This window comes from Oppia nitens, unplaced genomic scaffold, assembly GCF_028296485.1.
Source record: "Oppia nitens isolate AA-2021 unplaced genomic scaffold, nextdenovo-longstitch-racon4-pilon3 scaffold4_pilon_pilon_pilon, whole genome shotgun sequence".
NCBI classification, from domain to species: Eukaryota; Metazoa; Arthropoda; class Arachnida; order Sarcoptiformes; family Oppiidae; genus Oppia; species Oppia nitens.
Genome location: NW_026533232.1, coordinates 4,672,102 through 4,689,472, shown reverse-complemented (window position 1 = coordinate 4,689,472; position 17,371 = coordinate 4,672,102). Strand labels below are relative to the sequence as shown.

The 17,371-nt window shown below is 22.8% G+C and overlaps 1 protein-coding gene across 2 annotated transcripts in view; it reads left to right on the top strand.

Moving 5' to 3' along the window:
- The first annotated feature begins 13,627 nt into the window (after window positions 1-13,627).
- The window catches only part of LOC128959487 (latrophilin Cirl-like), a 36,509-nt gene continuing 32,765 nt past the window's right edge, over window positions 13,628-17,371 (top strand). For both annotated transcript variants that reach the window (XM_054305446.1, XM_054305445.1), the window contains exon 1: window positions 13,628-13,971. The gene's annotated coding sequence lies outside the window, so the exon portion shown is untranslated. The remainder of the gene's footprint in view (window positions 13,972-17,371) is intronic.

Below are 17,371 nucleotides of genomic sequence, written 5' to 3'. Positions count from 1 at the left end.
AATACTAATATAAATCATATTATATGATACCAATAACTTAATTGTAACTCATTTGTGATTAATATTGATATTATTATATTATTTATATATTAAATATAATACGGTATTACTTTTTAATGTAAAACAAAATAATGTATTTTAATTTAATTACTGCTATATATTCTATATCAGGGTTCCTAAAGGGTGGGTAAGGGGTTAAACAATTTATAGGGAATTTACTAAAATTTTTGTAAAAATTGTTGTTTAAAAATGCAATAAAAATTGTCGACCCCCATCCTATACCCCAAGTTTTTTCGAGATTTTTCTCATTTTATCCCCCCCTTAGATTGAAAACCTTTAGCAACCCCTCATTTTATATGTATTATGAAAATGTAACACATATTGTATTAATAGTATAGAAAGCAATATATTTTAATTGAAACTAAGTTTGAAAAAACAAAGCTTAAGATTGTGAATAGTTTTTGTAATACAATATTATACATTGTATTGTTTTTATACTATATAAATGATATTTTTGTTATAATATACTATATATATATATAGCAAATAAGGATAAGAGCAAAATAATGGTTTGGTTGATAAAGTGTTGCCATAAAGCAAATGGTTTGGTCATCACTTGATATTATGTTTATCTTTAGACGTCTCGGAAGTGAAAGACATGATATAACACAAGTGATGAACGCAACGGAAATTAAAAACAAATTTAATAAATGAAAATCATTTATAACTGTCACTCAAAACTCTATTCAATTAAAATAATAATTTAGTTTTTAATACTTTGCAAAGATTGAACCTTTTATGTAAAAACTCAATAAATAATAATATTATCGTAATATAACTGATTATTGAAGTTATATTAACTTTTTTGAGCTTTAAATCCTTGTTTGATTTATTTATTAAAATGCGTGACAAGAAAAATGTTAATTTTATTGAAAAATAGATAATATATTATATTTGACTTTTTTAACCAAAGGTTTTAACTGAAGAGTGAAATTAGTTTCTAATTTAAGAGATGAATATTTGGATGATTTTAAACATTTAGTCTTTTATAAATGTACAATGAATTCATAATATAAATATAGACTAAATTTATATATTATAATGAATAACATTATTGATTGAGATCTCAAAATTTTAAACAAAATTAATATTTCAAATGCTTTAGACTTACTATACGTTAATGTAATTATCATATTTTGAATATTATATTATATATAGAATATTATACTATTATATACATTATATTTTTAAATACATAGGATATTCAAATTTTATATTATTTTTTTTATTTATGAATTAAACAAAAAATGCAAATTTTATATTTTCTCAAATTTAACATTTCCCATAATAATAACTTTTTGTATATTTTTTGCTCAAACTTAAGACATTAATATAAATAAAAAAAAATAAGTTGACTAAAGAAAATACCTTTAAGTAAAATATTAATTTTATTATTTGTAAAACTACAATATAAAATACATAACTTACTGTACAATATATGACAATAATTTACTTTAAAATAAATAATTCATTTACTTTTTAAATAAATGACTCAATTAATTAATACTAACAATAATAATTTTATTTGCTTATCGGTATATTTCTTAATTTATATCCACACCAATGATTGCTTACATTTATAAACCATACAAACACTAAAAATGTTTTCTAATGTTTTATTACCCTAAAGCTAGAATCAAATGATTGAAACATTTATCAAAAAAGTTTACTCTCTAAACATATATGCAAAATATATACTGTACTATAGTTATAATATAATATATCTTAAATATTATATTTGCTATATATTTAGAATATTATATAAAATATACTATTATTTTCACTTTTTGATAGGTGTTTAGCTAATAACAAAATATATATAGTAGCTAATTTAAATAATAATTAAAAACTATATTTTTAATGTTTATTTTATTTTTTTTATAAATTTATTATATTATAAAAAATCTTCAATTTAGATAAGCATATATTTTAAAACTATATATATATATATCTGTAAATTTTTGAATTACAGACTAATTGACAACATATGGTAAATGTTATGCACATATTTATGTTATAACTACAACAATATTATAAGTCATAAATATAATTGTATACTAACTTTTACATAAAATATATTATTAAAATAAATATTGATTTCACCCCAAAACAAGACTATATTATTTATAATAATCTATGTAAATGAAATGTTTTATGGATTTATTTATATATTTTTTATATCGAAAAATATTTTATATTAAATAAAATCGATTGAAATACTTAAAAAAAATAATGTTTATATAAAACGAAAACAGTAAAAACAAAAGAACGCAAACAAAGTATTATTAAAATAAAGTATATCTTATTATTGTATTATAGATTTTTAAAGTAAATGTGAAATTTGACAATATATACAGTATATAATAGTATAGATATTATATAATAAAATAGAAAATTATCTTAATTTTTATAAAACTTTGACGTTATATAAGTTAAGTGAAAGTTTGAGCTCATGTTTCCCGTGAGAGGTTTGAGTCAAAAGGCATTATAATTGGCTTTTTATAAATACATACAAAATATTGATGTGATTAGCTTTTGGGCAACTCTGAGACACTGACTGTCCCCACACAGAGCACAGGGTTTTCAAATAATTTGTGTTCACTTTTGCGGAATTAAATCCAAATGACATTTCATTACCATTGAATTCATTTGTTTTGTTTATGCTGTTTCTCATCCATTATAATAGAAATGCTAATTAAAAATCAATGCAACTTTTATTTTAGTATTATTTTTAAAAAATATATAATAAAGGCATCAAAACTGGAGTTTTGACAAATTGCAATATATTGTTAAAAAGAGGGGAATGTTATTTTCAAGCCATAGCTAGTATGGTATGGGTTTAAGTGCTTTTAATATTTTTAAGAGATCTCAAAGTTACGTAAGATCAGCAATAAATAGCTTTTTGGTGGTGTTGTTCCTCAACGTTATAACATAGACTAACATTCACTTAGGGAAGTGTTAGCTCCGGGCTATTTTCAATGGATTCACTACATACACATCAGGGGTGGTCAGACATAGAAAATTCTTGCATTTATTTTTTATATATTTAAATAAAAAATACATTTCATATAAAAACCATTTAATCTGAATTAGACTAAATTAGACGCTTTGTTTAGTGGCCAACAATTTATTTTAAAAATAAGTATAATATTAAACTATTATATAAAACATTAGATTGAAAGTGTTTTAAGTCTAAACATATCAATTGAGTAATATATAAATTTTATACATAAGAGGGACTATAAGTCTATGTATATGTGAATCGAGTTTTCAAAGCTTTGCTATCGAACAGCCATTTATACAGTGATTGTATTACAGTCTATGAGATTGTATTTCTCCCTTAAAGACCTCCCAATGTTCACAACGGAGACGTTAATGTCTGGTAATATTTGAGCTCTTATTTTATATTTGATTGCCTTATCGTTCAATTCAAGTCTCAATCCCAATGAAAACAACACTTGAAAACAGTGGTCGCAATACATGATATTATTGATATGTTTTTTATATTCAAATCAAATAAATGATTTTCTTTTTAAACAATGATAGCACACATGTCTATAGTTTATTAAATGAAAATATAGTCAAATATAGTAAAAGCATTTTTATCCACCCTTTCCATTACACTGTCATTTGCAGCTTCTTAGGCATCTTTGCAAACAACCGATGCTTTCCTCTGGAGTCACAATTTTGGTCAATAACCCAAATTTGAGACATAACTAACATTTGTGTGCAAATCATCTCTAATATAATGATAATCCAATGGATAGATGGGTAGTTGGGTGGCCCAGTCATGAAATGCCAATTTCATCATTTGTAGGCTCTTTACTTGGCTTTTACTGGAAGCTCATGTCTGGAAGCGTTAGTCATAAAAATATCAAAATATGGAAATTTTATAAATTTGATTCAATCATAAAAATTAAAGTTATTTTAAAGATAGCGAAGCATTCAATCATTCAGAAGTCATTTTATAAACAGTTTATTAACATATCATATGTTGTTAAATAAATATTTTGATTGTTTTATTGCTTTATATCATATAAAGTAAATTATATCATATATGTGCTATTTATTGTTTGTATATATTTATTTATTTATATGCTATATAGTATATACAGTATATTACACTATTATGTATATATCGACTATAGTTTAACTATTGTTGGCGTGAGTTTTGATTACATTACGACAACACTTTACAAATTGCAAACATTTAGCTTTTTTAATCAAATTAGTTGTACAGTTACTTAACAATTATACTGTACAGTATATACTATAGCTAAGAGTTGTAATTTTATTGTTGGAGTTAATTAATAGAAATGCTGTAAAATCAATGAATGTATAGATAAGAGTAAAGCAATGTTCACCAGCAGGTGATGTGTGGATGCGATGCTGAGTCAGATCCTATGCTGTTATTTGCAATAAACACCATATCATATATAATACTTGTGATGAATATTTTCAGTATTGCCTATCATTAATAGTTAACGCTTCACACACCCGGCCTAATGCACAATACACTACCCAAGCGGTGAACAGCTGTGAATGATTCACATATATTGTCCCCTCTTTTTCCTTTCAATTTTGTTGTTTGTAATACAGTATACTTATACCGGTATATATAAGTTATATATAATATATATTTACTATAATGTATATACAATAGATGTATAGATGTTTTACTATGTGTTAGTTTGAATCATATCAATACAACTCAACATTTTGTGATATGTATTGTTAAATAACATATTTTAATCAAAATAGTCTTTGTTTTTCTGGTCGACTTTGAATTTACAAACAATAGGGCAGTGATAGACAAATATGTAGACTAATGATGAAAAGCAAAACATTTTTGTCTTAAATAGCAGTGAGGGTCGAGCTTTCGGTGGCCTTTCAATAAATTGATGGCAGGTGTCAGTCGCCAGTTATGTAAATGTCATACAATAATACCATTTAGCATATGAGGCATCACTTGAAAACAATTGCTTACCACACATGAAGACATTTGGTTTTGAAATTCATTTGCAATGCATTTATCTAATGGTTGATTATTTGTCTAAACAAATAGATTTTCTTTTTCTTTTTACACAATTGTTTAAATATATACTTATGTTTTTGTTTGCACTCCTATTTCATATGAATTAGTGGTCTGAACCGCACCGAAACCACATTTCTATTTGAAATACTAAATAATTTTTGGGTTCATTTTGATTAACTTTAAATTATCAATTTTTACTATATTTATAACTAAGTTGAGTTTAATACAAAATCTAATTTATAAATAATATCATAAAATGAATCAAAAATGTTAAACAAAAACCAAATGAATACTGAAATAAACTGACTATTAATTTTAATTTTAATAGATATTTCTAGTTTTCACTTGTTTTTTGCATTTATGAATAGCTTATAGCAATATGTTTTGCTTAAAATTTGCATATTATATACCTATCATATTTATTTAATATGAGGAGCACATATAGCTATTTTTTGTATTTTATTTAAAATGTTTTAGACTTTTATTGTAGAAAATATAACATCCAAAAGATTGATTTATACAAAATGTTTTCCATATATGTAAACCAAAATATTAATATAATATTATATGTTATACCGTATATACCGTAATATAATAGTTAAGCTAAAACAAGTAACAAATAATACAGACAACAAAACATAAATATAGAAAATAATATGCATTTCTTGTGTAATGGCTATTTATGTCTAAAAATGTCTATTATATCATAACATTACGATATTATAAATACAATATGAATACATAGTTAGCTGAGCCCTAAGCTCAGGGGTGGAGGAAAGTGTTTGAGTGACCAGAGTGTGCATGACTTCATTGGGTGGTCTATTCTAGTATAATGGCAAACACACCGGTATTAAGATTTTCATCATAAATAGCGTTTACATCATTTACAGCATTTACAGCACTGGCATTGCTTGAAAATACTGTACATGACTTTCTCAACACAACATACATGAGACCATAACTAATATCAGTGATAATGGCTCATAATATAATTTATAAGACTAAGACTGCTAAAAATATTTCATAACAATTCTAATATCACAATATTTTAATATAAAAATAATGTTAGCTTTAAAATATTTTTATATAAAAAGAGCTTTTAAAATATTTTTTATATAAAGTGCTTTAAAAGAAATATAATAAGCCGGCAAAGGATACAAATTAAGATCTTTCTCGGAGGCAATCGTATCATATGATAAACTATATGCACATATAGTTCTTGTAATACATTGTTGTAATGTTCTAATAATGTATAATATAATGGTTTGAATTAATTAAAAAATATGTCTTTTACAAGAGATCCACATATTTGCATTAAAGCAAGTGAGTTAGTGAGTGAGTGAGTGAGTGAGTGAGTGAGTGAGTGAGTGTGTGTGTGTGTGTGTGTGTGTGTGTGTGTGTGTGTGTGTGTGTGTGTGTGTGTGTGTGTGTGTGTGTGTGTGTGTGTGAGTGTGTTTTGATGGATACATAACAATATATGAAAAGATTCACGTATTAAATTATAATAACGCTTATAGCACTAATCTTTAATAATTAGTATGTAATGTCAGAAATAATGCAAAAATCAATAGTAGTTTGAAATAAGGTCTATGTCTATCCAATTTATACCTTAAATGTTTAAAAAATTTTGAAATGAATAAATGATACATATATTAGAGTGTCATCCCATGAAAACCATTGCCAACCATTTGAATGATGGTATTATACAATATACAGTATTATACTGTATATTACTGAATATGGTTATATTATATAACTACAGTATATAAAGTATTGTAGTATATGAAAGCATAGCAACGATAATAGTTAAATGTTTGGTTGTATGAATGCATCAAATGTTTTTACGGTTGACTGAAACGGTTGCAAACATTACCGTCAGATTATTTTTGCATTTTTCTAAAACTTTTATTTCCAGATCTGTTTCTTGCGTTAGTTGCGCTCAACTATAATAAAACAAAATTTTTTAATTAATAGCAGTAATAGTAATGCAGGTTTTGGCCACAAAACATAAAATAAAGTGCATATAATAATAGCTAAATATAATTATTAGAGGCTTCGGAGCGAATAATTAGGAAACCAGTTATTGTTGTGATTATTATATGCTATGTTATTATAGTCTAACATCGACTGTGATTTGGATTCACTCTTTGCATGAGTCGGTCATCATATACTTGACGATCACTACCATCATTGGCAGCACAACCATCAGCACCAACGATGAGCTATAAATTTATGACAATAAGTGACGATCTCTGGCACATAATAATGTATAATAAAATATAATAATCATTGTATGAATTATATTTATTTCAATGTTTTATGACCTCATTTCTTGATATAGATATCACCTGTCATTTGATTTAATGGAAAATCAATCAAAATTCTTATATTAACTATTTTCCCGTTTATTATAACTTTGTTAATGTATGGTAATAATACATTTGCAATACTTTATATAGCAATCAATTAAGTATTCAATATGAAAATCAAACAATTATTGTTACTATATTTTCAATTCTCGATACACTGTTTTTGGTAAATTATTTATTCGATTTATGCTAAAAATTCATTTATACATTATTAAGACTAATTGAATACATATATAGTATGTCTATATTTTTATTATAATTTAAAAATATGTTTCTTTCCATTTGTGGATAACACATGCAAACACAAATTATATACTTATAGATATATATATGTAGTTTATACTAATGTATTAATACTAATAAAGTTAATACTGAGAGAAAAAGAAAGAGAGAGAGAGAGAACCGTTAGGAAGAGACCCGATATTGCTATTAAATAGACAGACATGAAAATGCATGCAATACTCAAATCGTTGGCAATACTATTGCTTGACTACAATCTAATTCATCAAGTAATCGATCATTAGTTTAGATGTTTTATTATCATATATATATATATATATATATTTATATATAGTATATACCTTATAAACAATACAAAAATATGGATACAATTCTACGAACTTTATGACCTTTCTTTCATTTCACTTAAATTCAAACCAATACATACTATAATACTTTTCGTGAAAACTATTGTTTGTCTAATATATTCACATATTTTATTTATAACTTAAGGAATGCACATTAAATTGCTTATACTTAATAAAGTATTATGAAATATATTGCCATAAAAGTCTAATTAAATAATATTTTCCTTTTTCATTACATATATAATATAAGCAAATTATTATATTTATTATTAGTTTATTATAATTGGAAGTTTTCTCTAAAAACAAAATTAACTTTTATTAAATATATAAATATTTATCAAACTTATTTTAAATATTGAATATGTATTTATTAAAATTATTCTAAGTTTTTATCCATATATTTGATTATATACTTTATACTGTATTTATTTTGATTTTAGTGCTGTATAAATAACTTGTTTTATTTCGTTTGCAACACAAAAATACTTGAATAAGGACATTATCTCTATCTATCTATCTATCTATCTATCTATCTATCTATCTATCTATCTATCTATCTATCTATCTATCTATCTATCTATCTATCTATCTATCTATCTATCTATCTATCTATCTATCTATCTATCTATCTATCTATCTATCTATCTATCTATCTATCTATCTATCTATCTATCTATCTATCTATCTATCTATCTATCTATCTATCTATCTATCTATCTATCTATCTATCTATCTATCTATCTATCTATCTATCTATCTATCTATCTATCTATCTATCTATCTATCTATCTATCTATCTATCTATCTATCTATCTATCTATCTATCTATCTATCTATCTATCTATCTATCTATCTCTATCTATCTATCTATCTATCTATCTATCTATCTATCTATCTATCTATCTATCTATCTATCTATCTATCTATCTATCTATCTATCTATCTATCTATCTATCTATCTATCTATCTATCTATCTATCTATCTATCTATCTATCTATCTATCTATCTATCTATCTATCTATCTATCTATCTATCTATCTATCTATCTATCTATCTATCTATCTATCTATCTATCTATCTATCTATCTATCTATCTATCTATCTATCTATCTATCTATCTATCTATCTATCTATCTATCTATCTATCTATCTATCTATCTATCTATCTATCTATCTATCTATCTATCTATCTATCTATCTATCTATCTATCTATCTATCTATCTATCTATCTATCTATCTATCTATCTATCTATCTATCTATCTATCTATCTATCTATCTATCTATCTATCTATCTATCTATCTATCTATCTATCTATCTATCTATCTATCTATCTATCTATCTATCTATCTATCTATCTATCTATCTATCTATCTATCTATCTATCTATCTATCTATCTATCTATCTATCTATCTATCTATCTATCTATCTATCTATCTATCTATCTATCTATCTATCTATCTATCTATCTATCTATCTATCTATCTATCTATCTATCTATCTATCTATCTAATCTAATATATAAATAATAACTTTTAATATTATTAACAATTTATTGTAAATCACATCTTAAAAAACTATTGCAATAATATAGCATTTTATGTTTCTATATTTGGTTTTAATTTTAAAAATATATTTTTACTTTTTATTTAAATAATAATAATAATCCTTATTTATAGACTTTAATTAAAAAAATAATATTATATTTTTCAATAACATTTTATTAATGATATAATTAATTTTATAAAATAATATATTAATGATATAACATTATTCTTAATGTACATTTGTTTAGTTATTAATAAAAGCTAGTAAATAATCAATAGAAATAAAAATTAATCATTATTTAATATTCAATATCTATGAAATGATAATTTATATTAACATTTTTTAATACTTTAATTTAATCAATATTAACACAATTTAAATGTAGTTATTTAGAGAAAAAAAATTTAATATTAATATATTATAACAATTTTATTGTTTATTATTATTTTTTGCTTTATTTTTTGTCTCAATGAAAGCAATCATATCGTATGTTATAAAAAATGAAAGCAAACTTTAGAAATAGCCGATAGTATTGCAGTCATGATATGTGGCATTGAATTACAAACGCTATTCATTGAAAATTACGATAAGAAAAGTTAAGAAAATATGATTGAGATTATCATTAATCACGAGTGGGTGGCAAACGACTAAATCAAAGGGCGGACATTAACTTTAAATTATTTTTTTACTTTCATCTCATCTCAAGACTTATCCAAAGACCAAATTTAAGTACAGATTATATAACAATTGATTCAACAAACTAAATGTTGCCAATTATTTAACTCAATAATAACTATTTATTAAATCAAATTAATGACAAATCATCTAATTATAAGTTATAATTATTTGTTGTCGTATTATATTTATTACTTATTATGACCAACAAAAACATTCAAATAATTATAATATTTTAAACGTTTAACTTGACATTTGTTTGTCTGTTTTACTGTATATCAAAATCAAATTTATTTTATCTCATTTATATAAAATTAGGGTTATATCAGATTCCTTACCTCGTTTTATATACCAAAAGTTCCTTGTGTTCACTATTCCCTGGAAATTCTTAGGGAATCTATTTCCTTGTGTAACCTCCTATTAAACTAAACAATACATTTTATTATAATGTTAGATAAACAAATATTATATTAAACTTTATTTTAAGTTGTATTGATAATAGTCTCACTAAATTTATTGAATTTATATTTATTTTTGAATATTTCAATATTTTTTGCAAAATATTTAAGTTTTATTACTATTTATCGTAATAAAATAAAATATATTTTCCCTTTCTAACGATTAAGGGAGGAAAAATAAAATATTTTCCGGTAAAATTGGAATGATTTTTTAGGGATCTTCCCTCACTGATAATGTTGATCGAACTCTATATAAAATAAACAATTTAACTTTTTTATATAATTTTAATATTTTTTTATAATATTTATAATAACATATAATTACACCAAACAATTATATAAATTTAAAGAAATAACTATTGGTAACAATATTAGTAAATGTTTATAATCATTAAATTAATGCACAGATTTTTTTTTAATTACAAATAATTTAAACTACAATTTTTCTGTTTTGTATATTTTAAAACAATAATATATATATAATGTTATCACAAAATAATAATAAATTATTAAATCTGTTTATAAATAATAATGTCATTAAATAATTTTTAAATCAAAAGTTGTAGTAAATAAATTAATAAAATTATGCATATTTATTATGTATACTATTATATATACATATGTCTAATAATCATATTATTTATAATTTGATACATTATTATTATACAGTTATTTATACATGTATACATTGTATAGTATTTATTTGTGTTATTTGTAACTAACAAATTGTAATTTATTTGAACATATTTTTGAATTTGATTTCAAAACAGCAGAAAAATGTCATATTTTTATGATCAATGATATGATTTGCCCCTTTAAATGCTACTTTACTGTCACTACATTAATATACTGTATAAGCAGATCAACAAATATTGCTTTAAATGGTATTGAATTATAACCACTTGTATTAATGATAACTTATATATAATGACATAATAATGTTGAAAATCTTTAGTAATCTGATTTAATAACAGATTAACACTTTGTTATTAATAAAATGATTATCTATACCTTATAAGTATACTTTGATCCCTTGTTATCTACTAATCATAGATTTGCGCAAAATATTGAATATACTATAAAAAGTATTGTACAATAAGTACATCACAATAATAAAAATACTACAATGTATTGTATATTGAAATAAAATGATATTTAAGTTACACAGATATAAGTAGTAGTATTGCCATTAGTTTAGTGTATATTATATTTTGGCAAACTTTGACAGTTATATACTGTAGTAATAGTAACGTTGAGTTTTTATTTGTCTCAAACCAATACTAAAGACATAATAATTACTTTTATTAATAATACAGATTCTCATAAAAGTTGTGTCAAAATCAGTGCACAAAATAAATTATTTGTCAGTAAGTTTGTGATAGAGAAGTATGTGAGTAGACATTACGTAATATAACTATTATTATCATTAATAACAGCAAAACAGCTTATCTTAGAAGCAAAACATTATTAATTGTTATCATATCTTATGTTATATTAATATATATATATATATATATATATATATATATATATATATACGGTATATATATGTTGTAAAATAACTCCATTTTGTATAAGTAAATGCTTTGATGTGTTGACCCCATAGACCCTACACTACTGTCTATGGTTTTACAGTTGTCATTGACTGTCGACTCTCTGGTTTACCTCAAAGTTGTTTCGCTACCATCACTTCATACTATATATACTATATATATATATTATACTGTATATTATATATATACTGTACAGTATACACTTACCAATTCAAAACTGACCATGCTTCAATATTAATAACATTCATCTCTTATCATTTTTCTATTAATTACATACAAGTGATACAACATATCTGTAAAACATAAATGTTAATTCTAATAATATCTTTGACACCTAATAATGTATATGAAAATTTAATATATTATTTTATATTAGCTAGGTTAGTTCGTGTATTATAAAAATACATAATAATAATAATTAATATGAATAAGTGCAGTAGTAATTATAAATTACAACTATAGGATATATAAAAAGCAATTATTAAATTAAATACTACAGTACTATGATATTTGTAAATAAGTTAATTTAAAAATGAAATTATAGAGATGGACCTGTATTTTCCAATTGTATACAATCAGTCAATACAGTAGTAATACATTCAAAGATTATGTATGTAATAAAAGTCGGAAACTTTTACATGTTTTTAGTGTTTCCAACTCAACAAATAAATAAATTTATAATAATATGATTTTATTGGTAAGTTTAATCAAATGATTAAATTTTTATTAACAAAACAACAAAAATTAATTTTAAGCATTGCTAAACTATTTTATTTTTTAAAAATCTAATTTAATAATAATTAATTTAACTTATCATTTTAGTATAAAATTTTTTATTAATAAAACATAAATTACCAAAATTAATAAAATATTTACATATAACATAAATAATGACTATTAATATACAGGTATATTAAATATTACTAAAATTTTAATCTAAAAACCGAAAGTAATATTAGAATTATGCAAATAATTGAATTAATTTGTTTTATTAAAATATAACTAAAATAAATCATAGATAAAACAAATGAAATGTTAGTTTAATAAATTTGATGAATTGTGTCCTTCTTTGAAATTTGTAAAACTGGTAACACTGTTGTACTGTTGTATGATAGCTGAAGACAACCCCTGTTTGTTATCTATCAATGAACTCAACCATCGCTGCAAACTCACTGAAGTCAGTGCTATAGAGGAATGTAAAGCAAAGCCGACTCTCTGTCTGTTTGTTTCCATTGCTCTCAAAGAGTCTCACATTTTGTCTCAACATTTGCCTAACTATACAATTGACTCATTTTTGTTGAAAACTCAAGAGATTGTCAATGGATTCAATGGATTCAATGGATTAGTCGACAATTATTGATGTGTTGTAATGAAAAGACAAAGACTCTTAAAATTGATTAACTTTTTGGCACTTCTTTTTGGGACTAATTCTGTAAAAAAGACATTTAATTTGGTGTTTGCTTTGATGTAGTTATTTGTTTCAACAAATTATTTGTATGATTACTACTAAAACTAAAAAAACTATTGCAAGTGTTTGTCAATGATTTGACATCAAAAATATTGACAGTTTATTATTGCCATAAACTATATGATAGCATATTATACCCATTTTATTCTCAAAACTAACTGAATTGTTAATAACTGTGTTATATATAAAACGTGACGAAAAATCAATAAAGTTTAGGTAAGTGTTGTCGCAATTGTTTAGATTTTAATTTACTACTAATTTATTTATTTAAAATTATATGATTATATGATATGATATGTACAGTATTATCAAAATATTGTTAGTATATATTTTGTAATAGTATTGTAATATTTATCACTTCCTAAAACTAACTGTAAAGTATATAACAAATTTATAGTATTTAATTAAAAAATTTTACAAAATAATACTGTAATTTACTTAACATATAATTTATTTAATTATTATTAAAACATTAAAATTAAGCATATTTATTTAACCTTGTATAATTAATAAATAGAATATTAAATTTTTTATAGATAGAAAAACTAAGACAAATTTGAATTTTTAATTGGTTGCTTATTTTACATATAGTCTAGTTATTTATTTTCTAATTTGATTAATTAATTATATATATATATTATTATTATTATTACTTATAACGTTATTTTTTATTTAATGTATAATATAATACAACATAAGTTATAAAAAAATGTTTAAAGTTTTATGAAATTTATAATTAAAAAATTATTGTTAGTTATTGCAAATAAGTCGTAAAATGGATTTTTATAAGCATTTATTTTTATCAAATAACAAAACTTCTCAGGAAAAATGTTTTGAAATTATTTATTAAACTTGTAATACTAACTGATATAATTCAATGAATATACCTGTACTGTATATAAGTATCTTACTATACGATATATAATAGATATCTTATATATAATACTTTAATATATTTTATTTATTTATAAATACATCGATAAGTTCTCCAAATATGAGAACACGTGAAAAAAGATTTTATTTTTGTAATATTTACTTCAGATATTACTTAATAATTAATTAGAGCTCAAATATAAAGCCAATTAATATCATATGACTTTATTTAGTTTATTAATACTGTATTTATAAATTATGTATAACTCATGTTTCCTATTTTTTTAGTTATTATAAATATTTAAAAGATGTCTTGAGTAAATATTTTATTGACATTTATCACTTTTTTAGTGAATATTTTTGAAAACTATTTATTATTAACATAATTACAAATTAAAATAATAATTGCTATAATTTTACCAAGTCTTTAATTACTAATTATAATTATTTACAATAAAGCGTATACACTGTATATGTTTTGTTAAATGCAATTAATCGGTGTTATAGAGAAAAAAGATAATTTATTGTTTTGAAATGAGTTTACTTAACTTATTATTAAACTAACCAATAGATTCATATCAAATGTTTTTAAAAGTGCTATTTAAGTGATGAATTTGTTAGTTGTTTATAAATTTAGTATTAATGTTAGGTATTTAATACAATAATAAGGTTTAGTCTAATATAACTACATAAAAGTGTTATTACGTTAATTAATCCGCCCCTAAAAGGCATTAAAAGCTAAATTTTTGAGCAATTGTTTGAATTGACCCGTAATTGAAACTCTTCTTAAGATTGGTACCAATGATTCAATAGTTGTATCTAAAGCTGTCAAACCTAATAGCTATAACTTAGTTGATTCAGTCTATACATGTATGAAAAGATGAGCACCGGTTTATGGAATGGGAGGTTTGAAACACGACCGCTTACATACCTTATACCTCATTTTGTATAATAGTAATGCATTTGTATAATGCAATTGGTTGCCTACCTTTCCATTAACTACTATACCTTTAATGTGAGCCGCGGGCACATCGACTCCGATATAACTTCCACTCATGTTTGGCTTAATAGTGATATGTATTTTATGTTGAATTGTATTGAAAAATACAGGCACTTATAGCTTAACAAAAAGGCATATAAAGGATATAAATAAAATGACATTTTGGGAACAATATAGTGGCATATAGTGTGCCGATTGTTGGGATTTATCTAACTCTAAGATTTGGTTCATCTATGAAATACATTTCTTAGGCATCTGAGCTCACATTAATGTATAGACTATACAGTATAGTCGCTATTGAAATAGTAATCATAAGACACATAAATATCTCAATAAATATATTGAGAAAACAATATATTTTATTGGTTTCTCGTCAGTCTTTTGCCATCTTTTTTAAATCCTATTGTCATTGCAATGGATGAGTCACTCGTAGGCTATAAAATTCAATGCACTTCTATTAGATATGCTATACAGACATAATGTATACGCTCTGTATATTAAATAATAGACGGATAGAGGATAGGGATGATATGATGACATAACTCTACTTTTCAAATACATCTCAATACGTGCCCAAAAAAGTATTTCAAAATTGTTTCACACTTGAAATAATATTTAATTTACACATTTTAGGTTTTATTAAATTTATTTGTTTTTTCAGTTTTTTAATTATTAAATATTGAATTTATAATACGGTAATCATTATATAATTTCAAAATATTATATCTGCCGATAATTCATTTTCTAATCTGAAACTTAACCATTAGTTGAAAATCATTAGTCATATACTATATTTCAAGTCAACGATCGATCAAAATCTTATTATTTATAAAAGTTTTAGTCGAAAGTAGAGGAGAAGAGAGAGAGAGAGAGAGAGAGAGAGAGAGCTGATTTGACAGCTTTTCAAATGTAAAACTCAATTCTAATATTCTTCAAAATTGTCAAAATTTTACACAACTTTATTAAAAGCATTGAAAATATTATAGATTTACTTTAAATAAATGTTTTGGTCACAAATACCACTATTGATTTTATTGAAAATAACATATTATTTTTAAAAGTTATTTCTAATTATTAAATTTTTGAATTAGAGTATAATCTTACAATATTATTTGATTGGATATTATTTAAATTTAAACAACAATATTAATATTAATAATTTAGAAGTTAAACTGTAATTTGTTAAAATATATGAAAATAATTTATATAAAGTTTATATTATAAACTATGAGAATAATGACTAATAGTAAAAACATTAAGATATTGTAAAAATTATTTAATAATAAATACTGTATTCTTATTATATTAACAATTATTTTATAATTAATATACTGTTTTATAAAAATGATATGTGAGTAAAAGTAATTTAATGTAAACATTTTTTTCTTATTATAAAAGCGCATGAATTAACTATAAATCATAAAATATAAATTACTTTATTATAATCATCTGTTTTTTATTTAGCTTTTTAGTATATTTTTATAGTTTTTTATACGATTTAAATTATTTTCAGACACTGGAATATAAAATTTAACATAAACTCTACAAATAACATAAATAGCATTTATTAATTAAACTTAGAAATTATTTGTACTAATAATTTAAATAATAAAAATATTAAATACAAAGATTCTAAAAACATACAGTACAGAGATTTTAATATTATAAAGTAATACAGTGTATTAATTTTATTTAATTATCAAAAATTGCTATGTTTTTACAGTACATATAGAATCTCAAATC